Source organism: Simochromis diagramma, unplaced genomic scaffold (genome assembly GCF_900408965.1).
Source record: "Simochromis diagramma unplaced genomic scaffold, fSimDia1.1 OVJJ01000320.1, whole genome shotgun sequence".
Classification (NCBI taxonomy): Eukaryota; Metazoa; Chordata; class Actinopteri; order Cichliformes; family Cichlidae; genus Simochromis; species Simochromis diagramma.
The window spans coordinates 8524801-8536998 of record NW_024386773.1 but is presented as its reverse complement, the minus strand read 5'-3'; the positions used below and the strand labels follow the sequence as shown (position 1 = coordinate 8536998).

The 12198-nt window shown below is 37.0% G+C and overlaps 1 long non-coding RNA gene across 1 annotated transcript in view; it reads left to right on the top strand.

Annotated features, from left to right (window-relative positions):
* Positions 1–12198, top strand: part of LOC120718097 — a 121301-nt gene that overhangs the window by 69139 nt on the left and 39964 nt on the right. The window lies entirely within an intron of this gene.

The window sequence follows — 12198 nt, the reverse complement described above, 5'->3', positions numbered from 1 at the left end:
TCTAATATTCAAAAGTAGTTACGCCAAAAAATTTTAACACATGACAATATTTCCTTAAGCTTCCTGCCTTGACAGCAGACTTTGACTAAAAATAACTAAAGGTCTCCAGGCAAAATATACTAATATATAGGCCCACCACTATTTAACTTATGCTTAAGTAAATATATAGTTCATTGTAAAAATAAGAGAAAACCTATTCCAGAAAATAATTCCACTACAGAATAATCCTGCATGAGGATTTAATTTGTCATAGAGGGAGCAGTAACTTACTTGCTTCTACATATTCTACATACAATCATAAACACTTAATAAACATACATACATTTGCATCAGATACTTAAGAGGTTTATGCGTTCACTCACATGGAAAAACAATACCACCGGCATAATTTATTGGCTGAGGTTAGACATGTCACTGGGTCAGGTCGAAGTCTGGAAAGGTCTGATGAAGACCACAAAAACTGCCTCTTGCTGTTTTTGGATGCTGTCAGCCAGCAAAAACAGTATTAGTTAATAGCAGTAGACTCTTTCAGAAAACAAATTATGCACCGTGCGACAGTGCAAAAAATGTTCAGAATTGATTTGAGGAATATGACATTCAACAGATGTGGTGTCAATGCTCTTATGGAGCCACTTTTGCCTTCTGTTCCTTTGAAACTATTTTGACAAGTTAGAAAACAAAAAATTATTTACTGTTATATTACACTGGATAGGATAATTCCCTGAGAAAGAAAGTCACGACAAAAGAACATCAGACATTAGCAGCCTGCAACGACTCTGAATCACCTGGGAATTTCTCGGAGTGCATCTTCTCATATGTACTAATATCAGTGATTCCAACTTTGGGCCTTGCAGTTTTATGACTCTGTGCCAGCTTTTGTGGCATAAGGACGCCTTAAGAGGTCTTTTGGAGTTCATGCCTCAGTGGTTCAGAGCTGTTTTGTCAGCACAAAGGGGAGCTACACGGTGTGAGGCTGCTGGTCTCAATGTTGTGGCTGGTTGGTATATAGATCAAACGTACTGGTTTGGTCTAGTTATTTAAATTTGACTTTTTTAACAACTTTTTTTTTTAACTCCAAGTAAAACACATCGCTATACAGTGCCTAAAATTTTTATTGAATCCATATTAAATTAAAAGGATGCCCCCCAGGTCATATATTAGATTTAAATTATTCTACATTATATAAAACTTCAGTAGCTTTTGAAAATATTCAGAAGGAGAATCTCTGATTATATAAATTGTGTTTTCTCAAAAGTGTCAAAAAGAAAGCAAGGGGACATAAATAAATAAATGTATTTAGTTTTTCCCAGTGTTATATAGGCCATGCTTTGCAAGTGACCTATGGATTCCATTGCAGGCATAACCTAAATATTTCAATTCATTCATTCATTCAGGTCAGTTTAATGGCTGAAATGTCTAGATTTTATAAATGCATCAACAACAACAACATCATGTTTCTGTGTTAAAGGATATATTTACATTTTCCCATTAAAGCCTGTTTTTAAACAATAGTCAGGCATCCATAAGAATCTTGAATCAGCTTATTTTAATATGAACATTTCTCATCTTGACACTTTAAATGAAAGAATTACAAAAATGCTTTTAGTCAAAGAGATGAAGAATAAAATCCACTGTGCTGATTCACGTGTCAAATAATCCATTGTATAAATCTATCATAAGCCATTATGATGCAGCAGTGTGATTTAGATAACTGAAGGTGTCTCTGTGCTAAACTGCAATGGAATGGACGGTGCCACAAAGGGAGAATTTTACATCAGAAAAAATGAAAGAAAGAAAGAAAAAAACCTCAGAGCTGCAGTATGATTTTATTATTAGTATTGGTGACATGCCTGCAAACTGGTGCTTTACAGCAGTGTGCGTCTGTTTCTAATGGTCTGCCTGATAATTCACACTCCACTACTTTGTCTCCTTTCCACTCCATTTACCAAACATATCTACCTATTCTTTGATATTCCTGTCCTTCCTTTGAATCTCTTCTTGCATGCAACATTTTATCCTCCTTTTAATCTTTTACATTTTATCTTGTAAACAAATAAATCAGTGTTGATCCATTTCTTGTCGTTGATTTGTCTTTTGAATGATTCATTGGTTTGTTAGCTTGCATGTTTTTGTGAACTGCAATAGACAGACTTCAAAGTTTTTTTTCCCAGTAAGCAGTCCAGTAAGCAGTATGGGTCAACAACTAGCCTTCATGTGACTAGTTTTACGTGGATAATTTTAATAGCGTTGGAACGTTTTGGAACTACAGGGAGTGCACCAGGAAAAGGTGCGATCTGGAAAGGTGATGGCCCCAATTCTTAAAAGAGGTAAGTGGCTGATGAGGTCTCTCCCTGTGTCAGATTCAATGCCCTGCCAGCTTTGCTACACCAAACCTAGGACTGTGGCCAGAGCAGCTTGTAGTGTATGAATCAAAAAACATTATTAATACCTTTTGTTGTGAGAGTACTTGTAAACATGAAAGGCTTTTCTGGTTTTGTCCAGTTTTGTGCTCTTACTGTGTGAATATAGCTTTGTATCTGTCATTTTGATTCTCAATTTTTGGCACAGTTGAATACATTGAAAAAGTGAGATGTATGTATTTACAACTTTAAATGAAATGATCACACAAGTTTGTGTTGAGAAATGTATTAAGATTTAGCCTCACTTCAAACCACTTTCACGTTCAACCAGAGAAGAGGAAGAAGAAGCTAAACGTCTTACTTTAAATCCAAAATAATTGAATTCATGCCTTTTACACTTTCCCAACCCTAAAGTGGTGCTCATCTTGTCCCCGTCACAGACTCAACAACATGGAAAACCCCATTTTGGTTTAAGTATACTTTCAAAGTACTACTTTACTGAAAATATACTAAGAGACATTGACCAGGCATCTGCTCTTAGCAAACTCCTCATCGCATCCAGAGAACTTGAGGTCTGCACAGTACATAGCATTACCTCTACTTGACTGCCAATGAGATGCGTACACTCAGTAAATTAGTGGTACAGGTTTTGTATGCAATTTTGATACCTATGAGTACTCAGCCTTGTATTGTTTAATCACTGTAATCTGTTTCTGTCATTCAGGCTGTAAATTTTTGTATCATTCTTGTAACTGTGTAAATTGTTAAATCTATGAGGATAGAGGAAGGTGCAGTTGTATGGCTCTAGTATTGTCCAGTTAACAGATGGTTGAGCAGACATAGAACACATGTATGAGAGATGATACTGTTTTCATACATGTTAATTGACAATTTAGCAGGAATGGGAAATGGGCACATATGGCATGTCACCGTTGCGAGTTGCGAGCTGATGTTAATCTGTCAGGAAAGCACCGTGAGTTCAAGTAGGATCACAAGGATGTGTGATTAAGCATAAAGTTTAATCTAATCCAATTGGATATGAATTAGGTGTGCGTAAGTCAGGCTGTGGCAATTATGTATTACATCTTTCTTAAAGGAATACACAATTGCCACAGCTTGTACATTGTGTTTAAAGCTAATGTGCTTTTTGATCTTGTATGAGATCCCAGTGTATTATACTCCTAATTAACACAAATATCAAATCAGCCAGATGTGTTCAAGACTACCTGTTGAAGTTCAGCAGAATGCGGATGAAAGGTGATTTAAGTGACTTTGAATGTGTCATTGATGATGGTTCCAGACAGGGCAGTCTGAGTATTTCAGAAACTGCTGATCTACTGATTTTTCTGCACAAAAGAGAAAATATCCAGGCAGCGGCAGTTTTATAAGTAAAAATGTCTTGTAAACACTCTTTACACTACTCTTCTCGGAATAGACACGCTGAACCTTGATGGGGATGGGCTACAGCTGTATAAGACCACATTGGGTACCATCACTGTCAGGAGAAAAATGAGAACATTTTACATCGCACAATAGAACATTGGAATTATGTTTCCTGGTCTGATGATGCTTGATTTCCACTACAAGAATCAAATTGGTTCGGTTACAACCCAGTAATAGCAAAGTGTATCTGGTCTAAGTAAGAGTATAGATTGATCTGGCATTTCTAGGTGATATCAGGATTGTTTACCATATTTGTATTTGTAATCAAGTCAGTATGACCTTGTTCTTCAGAAAACATAAAACCAAACCTCTTGGAGTGTAGTTATATGTAGTTATTTAATTTATTCATATATGTCGTTCTTTATGCAACTTGGATGGATGTCATGCTCATTGATTTGGACTGAGTAGGCCACAGTCTTTTAGAACTAAAATTCTTTGAGGTCATCTGACTTGAGGCATGATCAGAGGCTCCTTTAGCATGACAGAGTTAGGTAGGGGTCGAGGTTAGTGTGACCTATCTGGAATTCTCTGTTCATCATGTGTCTTGGCTGCTGAAGAACGGTTTGGGATAACTGACATGTCTCTGTTTGTAGTCAAGGAACAATCTGTTCTTAAAATGTTAAAAACAAAAGGACAAAGTGTCTAAATCTTTTTTTTTTCCCCATTTCATTTCATTTCCTTCCTCTTTGTATTTGCTTGGTCACTATCTCATCCGTGAACTTTCAAATCCTGCTCCCTCTTCCCTTGCCCATCTCTCCCTTTTGGTTGTGGTAATAAACCCATAGACGTTTCTGTCATGCAACACTTTTGGCACTCATAAAGGTGCCACCTGTTGCTAGTGCATACCAGGACACTTGATGATACTAGTTAGGATACTGCAAACTTGGCGATACTCATTTACTGCCACCACCCAGTATCCTTTTAGGGTAGCATTAGTTGAGTCAGTGATGCAAGTACTCCACTGTGCAGATATTCACTCTGAGAAATAGTAAGGATATTGATCAGCAGTTTGATACCAATGCACTTTACATCATGCGCTTCATGTTAAAGACTGCAGTCAAAGATTAAAAATAGGGCATTGTCTTTCATTTTTGTAGCACATTCATTCCACATTGAAGAAGATACTGTGAAATGTAGAATAGAAGACAAGAAACATGAAAGGATTTCCTGTGTGCTATAATTCTTAATATGGCCTATCTTTATGTTGGCTTTATAAGAACCTCTAGCAGTTGAATGACTTATTATATAAGAAGCATTTTTAGTGCAACTACAGTGCACAAGTATGTAACTATCGCTCATTTCTCTATGTTTTACTTCCAAAGCCAGATGTTCTTGTAATTTTTTTCAAAATCGCCTTGAGCAGTAATTCTCTGGGCTTTCTGAAGGACTTTCAAAGCAAACATAACAGACAGCTTGGGAAAGAACCAGTTTTGAATTGTATTGTTAGGCACATTCTTACTGGCAGGGTGTCCCAAAAAATGCATAATTTGTTCCAATTTCTTTTGTTTAATCTATGAAAAATGCCAAGGATAACACAGTTTGACAGTCATAAAATAGTAATTTTGCAACAACAAAGGGGTTAGCAAAGAACAATTAGCTGAAAAGTTGGCATATCTTGGCTCCTACCTCAAAGCACACTGTGCGCTCTCGATCTTGCATGCTGCACAATAATGTTTAATATTTAGTATTTACTTTTTTCTTTTTTCTTTCTCAACAGGTGATCCAGGTGATTGATATATGTATTTTTTTTTTGTCTGCTTATTTTGTTGGTTTTTGTTTTTTGCCCTTTATCCCCGTCCCTGACTTGTGGTAGTAACCTCAGAATGATGCTGCTTAATCATACCTTATGTCATGGTAGGGGGGTTGGGTTGTTGACCCAGTGTTCTGTGTTTTGGACCTTTTGTGTTTTGGAGCTTTACCAAACTACTGAAATTGTAGAGTTTTGTAATCCCTGGTAATTTCTCTGCTATATTATTAGAGGTCTCTAGTTTAGTTTTAAGTTACTTGATGGTTATCAGCTTATAGTCCCACTCCCTTTTTTCTGGTCTCTGTGTTTTGTTCCCTGTCTGTCATGTCTCTCGCCCTCTCTGTCGCTCGTCCCTGTTTCGTCTCTGTGCTCTGCCTCCATGTTCTTCTCCCTGTGTTTCCTTTGTCTCCCCCAGTCTGTCATGTGTTTCCATGTTTGTTTACCCCTGTCGTAGTGTCAAGTCTGCATGTCCTTGTCTTAGTTTTGGTGTGTGTGCTACTCCCTGTTTTATTTAGACAGTCCCTAAACTCTTGTGCATTGTGTTCAGTTTCGCTTCCGCTGTCTCAGTATGCCTGATTTGGGTTAGTCTACTTTTCTGAGTCTACTTTTGCCTTTTGTTTTCTTGTTTGTTTTTTCTCTCAGCCTAAATACTTTTGTTAAATAACACTTTTTGTTAAATAAACCTTATTTCCCATTCTTCTTTGTTTGAAAGTAAAAATGTAACTTAGTTAACCATCATGATTACCTGTAAACACCTGTGATAGTTTTAGCAAAATAACCAAAATTACACATTTTTGCTACATTTCATAGTAATATTTCCAACACTTGAAAACCTAGGACCAAAAAAATAGCATTATATTATATTACATCACTGGGAAGTAATGTATTTTTTGGACCATAAGGCACACTGGTTTATAAGGCGTACTGTCGATGAACTGGTCTGTTTTCATACATAAGGTGGACCGGATTATAAGGTGCATTAAGTGAAACAAAACAGTCAGATAAGTCAAACTTTACTCAACCCATTCTTCTTGTTTCCTCCACTTCCATACCATTGATTCATTAATGTTGAATTCTCTCACAGCTGCTCTATTTTCATGTTGCAGTATATTAATGACTAACCTCGTAATGTGGATGGATTATCTCAGTTGTTCTCCTGTCTGAAGTTTGTTGTTTGGTCTGTTTACAGCATCCTATCATGCGATTGCATTTGTCCCTAACCCTCGGGAACACTCACATTAACTTTTATCAAGTGGAAAAAAGTTAGCATTCATCCTCCAGCTTCACTGTGTTTATGTTACATCTAACATAGCTGTGTCACTAACGATCACGTAGCACATCATTATATACCTGCTAGTCCAACTTCAGTAACCCTACAAACGTCACTGCTGTTTAGTTTTCTGTCTTCATTTATGTTGGAAGTAGGGTTGCCAACCGTCCCTTAAAAAACGGAATCGTCCCGTATTTAGAAACAAAAGTACACGTCCCGTATTGAGCTAATAAGGGACGCACTTTGTCCCGTAATACAGTGAGAATCAAAAGTAGTCTATAACTTTTAATGGAATTAACACTTTGTTTGAAAACATAATTCCCAGCCCCTCTCCTGCTTTGTGACCAATGAGCTGACAGCACACTTGTGACAATTCGAGTATGACAATTCAGATTACCGCTCATCTCATTGGTCGAGGAAAGGTCGCTTACGAAGAAAATACCGGAAGACAACAGATGACCACAACAACAAGCATGGCCAACAGGAAAACAAACGCTGACACTGCGGTGCAAGTCTCGGACGACAGTACACCTAAAGCTGGGCAGACACTGTGCGATTTTTTTCAGTCACGTTATTCAGCTCCTGCTCAAACTGCACGATTGACTTGCAGGGGTTAGAAGCTCGTAGGTCACGATGCTCTGATGCGACCTGAGAGCTCACCCTGTGCGTCCATAAAATGAAGGTTATAGCAGAAAATCTGTCGCTCGCTCTCTCTCTCTGTTCTGTCTTTCACTCACACAGACACGCACACCACCACCATCAACTTTGCTAAATTGCTAATGAAAAACATTAATCAGGCAGCTGTGATTGAGCAGCAATGTAAATCCAACTATTTTCACGGTTGTTGTGGTCGTGATAATTTTGTGATGCCACATCGAAAATGCTTGGATGAGCTTTCCAAAGTTCTACAAGTTGTGCCTCCATCGCTTGTGGATAGTGCACACGCTGCACTGCTGTGCTATTCTGTCTTTTTCACCGACGTTTACGTGTTTGCGCGTGAACAGTGTGAGCGGCTGCGGTGACACCCTCACGACCAAGCGATTGATGATCGGGAGCTGGTCGTGAGGTGTTAATCACTTCTCTTTACCCCACGTATACTACACGACGCACGATGAAGGCCAAAATCGGTCCGATCACCAAAACGGTCGCACGACTCAAAAATCGGCTCAAAATGGGCCTAAAACAGTGTAAGCCCAGCATTAGAGCAGCAATGTTTGTTCCCCTCAGAGAAAGGGAAGAATGGGAAAAGGAAAACACCTGGCTGGAAAAAGTTAATATGGGCATGTGCAGTGAATATCAGCGCTATGTGGCCAGAAGTGTGATAATATAACTTATTTTGTGTAATAAACAACTGCAAGGATAGATTATTACAACAAATAGATGACTAATACATAAAAGTAATACATAGATGAATAATGATGATGAGTTATGATGCGTAATCATAGGAACAAGCGGTATACAAACAGGAGCAGCTGATTAGCATTAGAAAAGCTGAAATAATACCTCAACCGAAGCCAATTGTACTAAATGCACTATATGTGCACTGTTACAAGAATGTTTTTCTTTCTATTGTTTTCTATTGTTTTAAGTTAAGCAGGACAGAGTTATTTTAAAGAAAGATTTACTTATATTCTCAAAAGTTAAGCATGACAGGCTTCTGTTTAAGAAAGAGACCTGTTTTATTGTGTTAATGTTGTCATTTTGAGCTAAAAATAAATGGCTAAATGATCATTTGTTTCACATGTGTTCATATCACAAAGAATATGCATCTGCTTAAATCAACTTCAAGTCAAATGGTTAAAAAATAATTTCACACACAAAAAAAGAGCTAGAAAATTCACCACACTGGGAAGGGTGAAGACAACTGGGTCGCCCGGCCCTGGCCACAGGTGTCCCTTATTTATTTTTCAGGGAGTTGGCAACCCTAGTTGGAAGTGATAGCAGAAAGAGGTTTTAATTTTTTCAGAAATCTCTCAGTTAGAACATGGTATATCATGTTTAGGTGGAAACTAGCGAGCTAACTTCCTGCTAACTTCTAACTCCGTTAAATTTAATAAATTATGTTTTCATGGATGCCTGGATGTTAAACTTAATTGTTACACCTGGTAAAACAGCAATGCTGATCATTTGATTAAAGATGAAAGAATTTAGACAGTTTTTAACTCTCAGTGATGCTGCAGTGTTCGTTTGACTTTGGGACCTGAAGCTGAAAGAGTTTTGGACCCAGATTACTCCTTACTACGGTAGCCATAATGCTCCGACAGTCCATCAAGCGGTGCAGCTTGTAGCTTACCAAAGTTGTACTAAAAGATTTTTTGACAGATTTTTGAGATTATAAGGAGCACTGTCAATTTTTGAGAAAATTAAAGGATTTTAAGTGTGCCTTATAGTGTGGAAGATACGGTAAACGCTTTATATACAGCTGTACAGACTGAATGTTTAATAGATGACTGTTTAAATTATAGTTCACAAAAGATTTTCATTTTTAGATTTACAAAGTGTGATGACAGAGCCACAGCACCATCATCTCACCATAATATCTGTGTAAGAAATTACCAAATGCTTACATTCTGACCATGTGACAGTTTACAGTTGTATTTTACTACTAACTACTAAATGTTTCTCTAAAAATTTATTTGAGTTTAAATTTATAATAATATAGATTGTAATATATAATAATGTAGATTTAAAATGTTTTAAATGCATCAAATGTCCTCTTGTCCAACCAGTTTTTTTTAAACTGTATTTTAGTAAATACATGAAATCTGTCAGAAGTGCACATTATCCAATCAAATTTATAAATTGATTATTTAGTAGCTTAATTCCATACTAAATTTCTATGGTTTAGTATTTGAAAAGAACATATTTGTGGACATAAAACATTTTGTAATTTATTGATGTTAACCTTTACTTACAACATCTCAATGATCCTCGTTCAAGTCTTTTCTAAATCAGCTTCTTTTGACTCTGCAACGAGTAATGCATGTCTGTGATCTGAAATGACTCACAATTTTATTCCTTTTCTCTTTCAGTCATTTGGTAGGTTTTAAAAAATGTGCTTTGTGGTTAATGTTAAAGCATTCCACATGAAATCGTAAGCTTTGGATCTTTTAATGTAAGCTCTGTTGCTCAGCAACTGTCATAATTGCAATGTATTTGTAATTATAAATCTGTTGTACAATGACAATAAAGGGCTTCTATTCTATATATCTGGTTTCCAGTGACAAATAAAGTCATACAAGTTTTTTTTTTTTTTTTTTTTTTTAAGCGAAAAGCTACAGTTTACATATTCTTAAATTCCAGATTTCTGTTATTAATGTGCAGATGTCCAGATGTTATTGATGTTCATTTGCTAGAGGTCCAGTCACAATCTCATAAAAATTCAGTTAAACCTTGGCCATAAAAGTGGTAAATTAGCGCCAATAAAAGCTTATGACAACACTGATGCAGCATGCTGGTACTTGATCTCGTCCTGAGACATCCTGAGACTTTAAAATGGGAAAAAAGATCCAGAGAGAATCACTAGAATGAGTATTAAAGAAAATATATCCAACACTTCAACAAAACAGTTTTGTAAATACAGTATTCTTCACACTCTTCAAACAGAAATGGCTCAATGCACATAGACATGACATAATATACAATGTTTAATTAGATACTTTCACAGTAACAGTTTAATTTATGGTCAGTTTTCAGACTGCATTCTCTGCTCGAGGGTGTAGCTGGGGTGGAGGGTCTTTTTTCTGTTCTGAACAGTTTTGTTTTGTTTTGTTTTGTTTTTTCACTGAATATTGCAAAGAGTATAATGTTAAAGCTCTTATATTTGAAGGTTTGATCTTGATCTTTGTAAAGGTGAACTTGAAACAAGACATGAGATTTATTTATCCTTCTTAATAGATTAAAACAGAATTATGACCAGGTTTTTTTTTTTTTTATTAGTGGCTGTACCTTGTTTTTCAGTGTTGTGCATAATGAACTGGGGTTATATGGAGCACTTTTCTACCGTACTGTACTGGCAGTGGGAGGTCTATCTAATGCAGGGGTGTTGAACTCCAGGCCTCGAGGGTCTGCAGGTTTTAGATGTGTCCTTGATCCAACACAGCTGATTTAAATGCCAAACAACCTCCTCAACATGTCTTGAAGTTCTCCAGAGACCTGGTAATGAGCTAGTCATTTGATTCAGGTGTGTTGACCCAGAGTGATATCTAAAACCTGCAGGACACCGGCCCTCGAGGGCTGGAGTTCAACACCCCTGGTCTAAAGTCTTTAAACTTCAAGTGATTTGGTCTGGCATCTGTTACTACATCTCCCTATCGTTCTGTCACCCTCCCTTTTGACTGATTCCCTGACTCCCGACTCCTTTTAAAAAGTCCTACATCTAGGTGGTAATAATGAAGTAATGATCTTCTATCGGTTTATTCATCCATCTGTCCATTTTCTTAAGTGCTTTTCCAGTTTTAGTGTGATATAGGGCAGAAGTTATATAGGCTTTTTTTTTTTTTTAAATCTAACTAAATAACCCACATGCTCATATAATCAGTGTTTCCTCACTGACCTGCAATTTCTTAGCAGTCGATTACAGAGTATCTTTGAGGTTAATCTTTGAGATCTTGATGATTTTTTATCATCAGCTGGAATAGCCTGACTGTCACCAGTTTCCCCCTGTCCTCTCCTGCCCAGCAGATGATGGATGATTCTGTGGTCCAAAGCATCTGACCCATTTCGACCTGACTCTGCAACAGTAAACAGAGGCCCTTTTCGACATTTGAGCCACAAGCACATTCTTACATGAATGGTTTTATCATTTTTCTGTACCCCCAGTATTTCTATGAGATGCTGCAGCAAACTGTTTATAGATAGACTTAAATCGATACCCTTCACCTAAATGAACATGGACATGAGGTGTTTGTTCACATCCTATATCTATATCCAGTTCATGAAAGCCTTTGCACACTTGAAATATATGTGTAAGTTTGTGCCAGAAGCAACACAATTTTTAATTACTATAGGAAAAGTAGCTAGTGTGATTTGGTAATTGGTAATGAGTGTGACTGATTAAACACAAAAGATTATCAATTACAGAAAACAAAAAAGCCATGACACTGAACACATAGCGATAACATTCTCTGAGCAATGCTCTTTATTTACATCTAAATGAAAAACATAAAAAGCCTGACCCACTTAGATTCAAATACACATATTTTCTCCATGTTCATCTCAATTTGATTTTTCTTCTTAAAAACAGAATGTAAGAGACCTTCTTCCAACAGCAAAGCATAAGGATCACTGGAGCTGTAAGTCTTAAACTAACTAGGCAGGCCCTTATCTACTGGCAAGTAAAGCCGCAATCACTGGTGTTTTTATCAGATATACAGTGG